Genomic DNA, 10,960 nt, shown 5'->3' on the forward strand with positions numbered 1-10,960 from the left:
TTATTTACACCTAAACTCAAAAAAGTATAAATATAGAATCGTTTTGCCTGAATTTACACCAAAATTGGATGGGAGCAATGTCATGTAGTAAACTTGTATAGCTCAACTTGCTTATGGCATCACCAATTGTACAGCTTCATAAATATGCTTCTTTTTAATCCTTCAATAAATACACTTCTTTTTTTGCAGAACCTTTGGTAATTGGCATTGTACAAAAAATGCCTAATATTAAGCACTTGCATGAACACTTTTAAATAATTGCAGTAGAGGGCAAAAAAAGCCCCATTAAAACTTCATTGTCATGGGAAAGATCATTAGTACAATGGCCCCTGAGTAAGGTAACCATCTTTGCAGGCATAAAATCCCGGTTAGTACTAGTGGGATGTCCTACCGGGTTCTAGCAGTTCTGGGGAGCAATAGTTCCGTACATTAAAGGCAGATTGAAGATGCATGAACTGCACTGCTCCTTTAACATAGGAAAAAGCATATAAAATGGGCAAGTATGAATGCCCTAAGGGCAGGTTACTCATAGAATGAGATCAGAAAGGTATCAGAACCACTGGCAAACCTGCACAGAGAGCAAGCCGCAGTCATCAGGCAGGACATGGTTAGGGTTGCCACCTTTTCTAGAAAAAAATACCGGCCTTCCTATATATTTATATATTTCTTTTCCTATTTATAACATTGGGATCAACCATAATTTTTACCGACCAGGCCGGTAAAATACCGGCTAGGTGGCAACCCTAGACATGGTAGGTGTGTACCACATGTTGATACCTATGAAAACAATATAAATGAGAGATAAATGTAGCAATAATATTCATTAGTATAAGGTGTATATTATGTGGTGGGCAGCAATACGTGGCATCTTATAGAAAGCTATCACTAAATGCACCTCTTGTTCAACTAAGTATTTAAGGCAGCATGATGGCTCACTATGGTATATGTTGGCACTATATAAATAACATGTAATAAATAATTGTTTGCTCCAGGTATAGAGTTAATTGTCTACAGTGACTTACTGGGTTTATTGTGATCATAATCCATTACTCCATTGATCATACTGTCATGTATGAGGTTAATGTGCACATTATGCATTTCTGCAGTGATCTTACTACTTTGTTAAAAAAGAATATATTGTCCATCAGTTCTAGTAAAAAAATATACAGTAGTTTCCCATAGTAACTACTTGCTAATTAGCCTTGATCAATCTGGAGCAAAAAGGAATACTTGCAATAGGTATTTGGTTAATGGATTAACGATATTGGTTGCACTGAACATGCATATATTCTTTGCAAGTACAGGTATTGGATCCGTTATCCGGAAACCTATTATGCAGGAAGCTCTGAATTACAGGAAGACCTTATCCCACAGACTCCTTTTTCTCCAAATAATCCAAATTCTTAACAATGATTTAATCCTTATTGGAAGCAGAACCAGCCTATTGGGTTTATTTAATGTTTAAATGATTTTCTAGTAGACTTAAGGTATGAAGATCCAAATTACGGAAAGATCCATTATCCAGACAACCCCAGGTCCCAAGCATTCTGCATAATAGGTCTCATACCTGTACTGCTGTCTGTACAGAAATAAAGGAATTATTGTCACCATTAATACTGTACATGCACATTTATAAATGTTTTCTTTCTCACAGGCTGTAAGATCAAATCTCAAATACATCGAGAACAAGATTAAAGAAACAGAAGAGCTGCAAGAAGTTGCTAGGTATTTATTGTACCACTGATGATTCCTATTCCAGGTCCTAACACAAAAAACAAAACAAATGTGTTTTTCTAAATTTGAAAGAATATAAACAATGTTACCCTTTGGCAAAATATTTCTCATAAAAACTATTGACTCTTTCTGAATCAACATTTTAATTTTAGGTAATTTCTTTCCACTCTCACTGACTTGCAATGACCATTAATTAATTTGTTTCGCTTCAGGACCCATCTAGTAGAAAGACCTACTTTGGCGTTGCCAAGGCTAAGCCGTATGAAGAAGGTGAAAAGAGCCATTGGGAAGAGATTCCGGAGGATTTCGGTAATCTGTCTATCTATATGCAATCTCTTTTAGATCATCTTAACTACAGAATATGATCCAATTAGGATTTCATAATTATACATAGGGATTGAATGACCAATGTCCATCCATAAGCCAGTTGAACTCAAATATTCCCTGATATAGAACTTAATGGAATATGGCCCAGAAATATAAAGAGCCCTGAAACTACATCCACAAGTCCCTAGTGCTCCATCTCTTAGGGGCCCATTTACTTAGTTTGAGTGAAGGAATAGAATAAAAAAAACTTTGAATTTCGAATGTTTTTTTGGCTACTTCGACCATCGAATTGGCTACTTCGACCTTTGGCTTCGACTTCGAATCGAACGATTCAAACTAAAAATCGTTCGACCATTCGATAGTCGAAGTACTGTCTCTTTAAAAAAAGCTTAGACCCCCTAGTTCGCCACCTGAAACCTACCGAAGTCAATGTTAGCCTATGGGGAAGGTCCCCATAGGGTTTGGAACAATTTTTAGGTAGAAGAAAAAACGTTCGATCGATGGATTAAAATCCTTCGAATCGAACGATTCGAAGGATTTAATCGTTCGATCGAACGATTTTACGTTTGATCTAACTATTTGTGGTAAATCCTTCGACTTCGATATTCGAAGTCAAAGGATTTCAATTCGGCAGTCGAATATCGAGGGTTAATTAACCCTCGATATTCGACCATAAGTAAATTTGCCCCCTAGTGTGTTTTTTGGTTGACCCCCTCCTGTGACATCATAGGGCAGGCACCAAGTAATAAGATTGGCACTAAGCTTAAACACATCACTACCTGTTGCTAACCAAGAACTAAGGTTGTATTACATTGCTGATTTTTCATTAGAGATCTAGATGTCTATAGAAATCACTGCAGATTCTCTAATAGGTCAATGAGGTATGTTAACTTTCAGGGCTGCTTTAGCTCTGGCCTATACAGTAGCTCTATGACTTTATAGTTGTCATTTATTATCCCAATCCTATGATTCTGGGTTTGCATCCAAACTAAACAAGGTCAGACAGAGGTATAAGCTTTACTGTCTTTGATTCCACCCACTAGGAACTAGACTGGTACCAGCTATCTGGGTCTATAGCTGATATGCTATAGACCCAGACTAAGTCTGTGTTTTTATTTAAAAAAATAAATATAATTAAGAATTAATTTTCATTTTCTAACATTTTTGTATGCTTCTTTTTCTTTTATTTTCAGGATTCCACAAGAAGGCTGTTCCAGGTGATTCATTCTCATCTCACCCCCTCTGCTCCCTGATTCTCTTTCCTGTCCGGTCATCCTTCCTGTGTATGTGTGAGTATGTGAGGAGTATGAATGTTCCTGAATGTGTGTGTTTGCATGTGTGTTCATGAGTGTGTGCATGTGTGTGCATGAGTGTGTGAATGTGTGTGCATGAGTGTGTGCATGTGTGTGTGATATGTTTGTGATCTTGTGTGTGTGTGATATGTTTGAGATCTTGTGTGCATAACATGTTTGTGTTCCCCTCTCATCCCTAACACTTACATTGCATTTAACATCTAAAGCCATGATCCAGGGTGTAAAACCGACTTTTTTCCTTTCAGTGCAGATTGGCTGAGCACTGAAAGGTTTTTGCCTTCCTCTGGATCATAATTCCATGAAACCGTCTGCGGCTCCTGGGATCACTTAGGCTCCTTCCAGGATGATGGACACCGTGCAGGCCTAGCCAGAAGGCACCACCTAGAGCGGGCTAGAGCCATTTTACACATGGACAGGGAGAGGGAGAAGGATGGAATCTCCAGAGCACTACCCAATCCCTGCTCTATGGTTGCAACCTTGGAAAATGGAGCTGATTAAGTGTTTTGGGATCAGGGAATGAATGCTGTGTCACCTTTTGGATTTTGATATCAATAAACCTCTGATCTCCAACAGATTAAGCCATAAACATGTCTCTGTGTTTTTATTGAACATGTTTAGTGAATATTAAGGGGAGGTAAGGGTGCTCCAGTACCTTGTTCTGCTAATGGGGAGAGCACAATTGTGTCACAGGGAAATGAATACTACTGGGAGCTGATCAATATCGTAAGTGCAGGATGGGGTAAAAACGATGTTTTCATTATATAGAGGCTTAGTTGTGAAACTGGGTTGATATATTAGTTATGATTATATTTTAGTTATATATGTTAGTAGTTATATATTAGCTACATTTTGGCATCTCTGGCCACCCTATGCACCTTTGCTTATTTGAATGAACATGAAGTGCCACGTCCACTTGTAACACGTAGTGTTTATGTTTAGAATCATTTTAAAAAAAAGTATTTAAAAATGTGACTCGTCTTGATCTGTGTGTGTATATATGTCTAAATGTTTTGCGTCGTGTGCAAGTGTGGATGAGAGGGAAAGGTTCATTTGACATCCAACTGGCAGCTGGACAATCACTGGAAATGACAGCGGCTTCTTCTACAACCACAAGTCAGCAAAATATATGCATGATATATGGAAGTTGTACAACATAGCAATGGAATTTGTTATAAGTTTGAGCACCTTTGAAAAATAGCAATAAAAATGGTTTAAAAGCAGTGGCATAAGTATTGAGGAAGCAGACCCCATGGATGGCCTGGACCCCATGGATGGCCTTCCTGTATAGCATTAAAATCCCCACTTTTTGTGGCGGGGGGTCACGAGCGAAAAAAGTTGTTTGGGCCCCTCTGAAGGTTTTTTTTGGCAGGGGGCCCAATGCACTCTAGTTATGCCACTGTTTTCCCCCCAAACTCCACTGGACACTTTTAGATCTAAATCCAGCGGCAGAGCTAAGGGGAAGTGGATACCCTATAAAATGGATAACCCTTGCTTCACATTTTTGAAGACTATGTTACACATACACCAATTGGGAAAGAATGGGGATGGCAAGTCTAGGGCAATGCTGGCTGCTAATACAGCTCAAACTATAATGCCTGGTCAGTGGCAGATAAAGTAAAGGGCACCTATGTACCCACAGAACTGGATAGTATAGCTTGAAATTTATAGCCCCAAAGACCTAACAATGTTAAGCTCAGTTGCAGTAGCAATGGTAATTGCATTATGCATGGACTTTTTATTTATGCAAACTCATCAGAAGATTGGAGGGAGCTACCTATTGCACTGACATGAAAACAGCTAGTGTGCAATGAAGCCATGCTAGAGCTCCCTCAACATACTACCTGTTCAAATACAAGCCAAAGCTAGCCTTGCAGAGGGTGACATATAATTGAAGCGAGGGGTTGATTTAACAGTGACAGTAAGAGTGAGTGTTGTATTTTTGTTCGGCTTCTAATAGTATCACTGATCCAGATACAATGAAGCAAACATTTTAGGTCCCTCTTTTCTTATAACAAGATCAGGTACATATGAAAACATGATCATATTCACTTTGGCTCAGTTCAGAATCTCTAAAAGAAAATTAGACAAGACCCAAATGTCCTGACTTTAAAGCTGTTACCCCATCTATTGCGTTGTGCCCCCTAAAAGGCTGCTTTACCGCTAGTGTAAATGATTAAAAGCCTTGGTCAGTGTGAATAAATGCTCATATAACTGGATGAACTAGCTCTGTAAGTAAGTTGTAAGTGTGGGCTTGAGTAAACACTCACCTGCTGATGCTGAGAGCGGCAGGGTCCTCCTGTGCTGTGTGAGCTGTTACAGAGAAACTAATGAAGTAGAGTCAGTAGGAAGGAAATTTTGTCTCATCACCCAGAGAACTGTGGCTTCTGCAGAAGAATGAAAGCACCAGGCAAAAAGCAAATTTATTGTGATTTTATGTAGTGATATTGCTCAGGGAGAAACTGAAAGTGCAGAAACCGAGTGAACAAGAACAAGGCCAGCAAAGACAGAAATCATGAAATCATTATATAAAATGGTAAAAATAAAGAAAAAAGTTGAATCAGAGAGTAAAAAACAGTACCCATAAATGGGCTTATTTATGAAGCAAGTGCAATATATATATATTTTTTAAGCACAATAAAGTATTATTAATTAGTGAGTGCAATTTATATGTGATTTACAGCTGCACTTTTGCTTTCAAAAAACATAAAAAAGGAACGTTTTGTTTACCACCTGCAAACCTTGGACACTCTGGCTGAATGAGCTTCATCCTCTCATCACTTCAACTCAGTTTATGGGGTTGAGCAAGGCTACGTCCACCATGCTTTATAGATCTGTCATCCCAAGCTTATGCTGAACCCTTTCCTATTTGTTGTATACTGAAAAAACTGTAGACACATATGTAGGGGTTGTACGAAGTGGAATCTCTATATTAGTGGTTCCCAAATAGGTCAGGTTCCTCTAGGATGCCACACTGCAGAAAGGTAGGGCAGTGATATAAATGTCTGACTTCTTTAAAACATTTCATTTGTGTACTTAAAGGGGTTTTTCACCTTTAAGTTAACCTTTGTTATGATTTAGAGCAGTGGTGGGGAAAAGGTAAATCAGGATCTACCAGTAGACCTTTAGCTGGTGATTAGCAGAGCTCAATGCACTGTCAAGAAACAGCTTGTCTAAATCACCCTTCTGTTTTATTCTTTTCATTCAGATATTTATTCTGTTAAGGTTACATAAGAAATAGTTAATAATAATATATAATGATAATAATAATACAATAATATCATAATAATATAATACATTATAAATAATTACATTCTTAAATATAGCAATATAATTTTCCCATAAATCAATATAATATTTAAGTAATACAAAATGCTAACAATGCTATTATGGATGTAGATCATAATAGGACAATATCACTAAAAGTAGACCCTATAACAAGGCTCTTTATAATCTGATGTTCTTGCTCTACATCACACTATTGAATCTATGGAATCACACATTGAGGATTTGGAGAACCGATCTCGGCGTAATAATGTCCGCATACGTAATGTTCCGGAATCTTATACTGATGTCCACGAAATTTTTACCATCTTATTTTCTAAGCTCCTACCTGAGTACAATCCGGATCTTCTTCTCATCGATCGGGCACATCGGGCATTACGCCCCAAACCTCCACCGGGGGAACCTCCGCGAGATGTTTTGGCCTGTCTACATTATTTCGAAACTAAAGAGGATCTCCTCCGCTCAGCTAGAGACCATGGAGCTATTACTATGGAAGGTTCCACGATCTCCATATTTCAAGACCTTGCTCCAATCACTCTGCAAAAACGACGGGAACTTCGCCAAGTTACGGCTATATTGCGCCAAGCCGGAATAAATTACCGGTGGGGATTTCCATTCAGACTGTCGGCACAGTATAAAGGACAAACTTGCTCCATAACGAAACCATCGGATGGGACTCTGCTTCTAACCAAGTTAGGTCTCCGCAATTTTGATGAGACGCAAAGGTCCCCGAGCCGACCCCCTCCATCACTTACACCTCAATGGTCTAAGATACCAACACCTACTTCCAATGCCTCGAAGTCACCTAAGACCTGACTCTATTTCTCTACCTGTTTTGTTTCTACTACTACTTTGCAGGGCTAGTTAGCCCGGGAGGCTCGTGACTCACGGCTGTCTTCCCATGCCTCACTCGATTGAGGCCATCTGTCCGAATTTGGGCAGACGTATTTTGTTTCAAAATTCATTTGTTTTTATAAATGAGTATTTTGCTTTGTTCTTTTTTGCTTTTGTTAACGATGTTCTTTCAGTACTACGAATATCCATGTTTTGCTCAGCTCATCTGGTATGTTTTCTATTTGTTCTCTTTTCAGTATTTTATTTTAGAACGCTTTGTGTAGCTACTATTACGCTGGGGTCCAGGATCGCAGTGGTTGTATGGCTTATTTCACTGTTTCCATGTTCTCAATTTCGATGGCTACATCTGTGGTTCTTATTTTGGGTCCCAACCTGTGACAGTCTGAGACCTAATGTAAGGTGTGTTGCCCGTCTTGCTACAGCTCCCTTCTTCCCGATGACATGGCGGAACTGACTATAATTTCTCATAATGTTAAGGGACTTAATTCTCCTACAAAAAGATCTATAGCGGCTAAATATTACCGTAATCTTAAAGCCGACATTATAGCACTTCAGGAGACACACCTTGCTGAGGGTTCCCCATTTCCATACTTGCATAAACAATATTCTCAAGTCTACTATACCACATTCCATTCCAAACGCAGAGGGGTCGCCTTTTATGTCAGATCTGCCTTGGGATTCCAGACGACTAAAACCATTACAGACCCCAATAGCCAATATATTATATTACAGGGCACTTTGTTGGGTAAGTTATATACCTTTGTTAATATATACGCCCCTTCTGAAGGCCAAAGCGCTTTTTTCCACTCCCTATTCACTAAGATTGGCCAGCTCACCCTAGGCACCATCATCCTGATGGGAGATTTCAATATGGTAATGTCTGCCACGTTAGACAAGACTCCTTCTGCTCGACTGTATACTCACAAACCCCCTGCAACTTTCACTAAATCCCTTAAATCTTTAGCTCTCGTGGATACCTGGCGCTCCTTAATGAAGCACTGTTATCTAACCCTACCATCAAAGACACCATAGCTAACGACTTAGAAAATTACTTTATCACTAACCTAGATCCAGCACTATCAATGGGGGTTATTTGGGCGGCCCATAAGGCAACTATTAGAGGCTCTTTTATCAAACTTGGGTCCATGCATAAAAAGAAACACCAACAATCTGTTACTGAACTTACGGCCGAATTACGTAGATTGGAAGATCTGAATAAACGGAACCCTACCCCATATGTCACTAAAAAGTTACAAGCTACCCAATCGGTCCTTACTAACCAGCTGATGGAGGAGGCTGACAAATCTATTAGATGGACTAAACAAAGACTTTTCATTCATAGGGATAAACCAGACACATTGCTGGCTAGAAAATTGAATGATTATTCGCAATTGCCGAGAATTACGGCGTTGCGTAATAGTCAGGGTCGGCTTTCTTCTATCCCTCAGGAGATTTTGCAAACGTTCCGTGACTTTTATAGTGATTTATATGGTGAAACACAGGGTGGCGGGCAGCATAAACTTGACTCGGAAGTCTTTTTGAGCAATTTAGATCTCCCTAAATTGAATCAACAGGACTTAGATGCTTTGAATGCGGAGATAACATCAGATGAGGTGGAGTTGGCTATCAAACACATGAAACTTAAATCAAGCCCGGGACCTGATGGGTTTCCTCTATTGTATTATAAACAATTTGCTACATTGCTTGTACCCCACCTGACCGCAGTTTTCAATGAAATACTAGAGGGCCACTCTATCCCATCTGATATGCTAGAAGCTACGATTTGTTTATTACCTAAACCTAATAAAGACCATACTGACCCGCAAAACTATAGGCCAATTTCCATAATTAACGTCGACATGCGATTATTGGCTAAGGTGATGGCTAATCGTCTGAACAATTACATGCCTAAACTAGTTCACCCCGACCAGTCTGGTTTTATCTTGCAGAGACAGACCTCAGACAACATTAGAAGACTCATTACCACAATAGATTATGCTAATGCCCAGACTTTACAATGTATAATCTTACTACTGGACCTGAAGAAAGCTTTCGATTCGGTAAATTGGTCACACATCTATCATGTCTTTCGACTGTTCGGCATTAAGGGTAATTTTATTAACATGATCAGGGTCCTTTATTCCACTCCCACAGCGAAAATTAAGTGCATGGGTCTCCTTTCTTCCACTTTTCCGATCTTGCGAGGTACGCGCCAGGGTTGTCCCCTTTCCCCGTTGATATTTGCTCTAGCAGTAGAGCCGCTAGCCCAGTTGATTAGACAGGACCGAAATATTGGGGGTGTTAGAATAAAGGATGTGGAATTTAAAGTTAGCCTCTATGCGGATGATATTTGCCTTACGATTACCAAACCCCAAACTTCTCTACCCAACTTGTTTCTACTACTGGACAAATTTTCTTGCGTATCAGGTTTGACTGTGAACATTTCTAAATCCCAGGCGTTACCTTTAAATACCCCTAAACATGTAATTAAACTGTTGGAACTTAATTTCCCATTTGTCTGGAGACATTCCTTCATTGAGTACTTGGGGGTTAATATTACTCCGGTATATACGTCTCTTTACAAATGTAATTATCCCAACCTAATTAAGAAATTGGCAAAGGACCTTGAAGAGTGGTCCAGGTACGCTATATCGTGGTTTGGGAGAATCCACTCAGTAAAAATGACCTTAGTACCTAGAATTTTGTATCGGTTTCGTACGTTGCCGGTGACGATTAAGATAAAAGATATTACTTACCTTCAAACTAAAATTAACAGATTCATTTGGGCCCATAAACCACCACGTATAAATAAGAGAACTATGCACAGGCCTCCATTACAAGGGGGTCTGGGTTTGCCTAATTTATTGTTGTACTATAAGGCTGCGAGGATCTCCCAGACCACACAATGGCATCTACCGCCTCATGAGAATAGATGGGTCCAGTTGGAGACGCTTTTAGCACATCCCACGGACCTGTCATTTTATCTGTGGGCGGATAAAACACACATTAAGTCTGTCCCCGTGATTAGCTCTGTTCTGAAACACACCATTTGGACATGGCATGACAGCCGAGGGAAATTTCAACCGGCCGGATCTCATAGTATTCTCACTCCATTACACAATAACCCGCTTTTTCTCCCTGGCTATGCTACTCCGGCATTTCAATGGTGGAAAGCAAATGGCATCCATAGAATACAAGATATGTTACTGACTATGGGTGTTAAATCATTTCAGTATTTACAATTTGTAAAATCTATGCCAGAGAGCGAAACTTATAGATATTCTCAGTTACTGCACTTCATTCGTTCTGTTGACCCCTCCTTCAAGTCTAGACCTCCAACTCTGTTAGAAACCTGCTCTCAACGAGCCGGGAAAATGCAAGGTACTATTTCTTTACTATATAAATATTTAGTCTCCACGGATGTGGACAAGCCCCTTAAATATATGCTA

This window comes from Xenopus laevis, chromosome 8L (genome assembly GCF_017654675.1).
Source record: "Xenopus laevis strain J_2021 chromosome 8L, Xenopus_laevis_v10.1, whole genome shotgun sequence".
NCBI lineage: Eukaryota > Metazoa > Chordata > Amphibia > Anura > Pipidae > Xenopus > Xenopus laevis.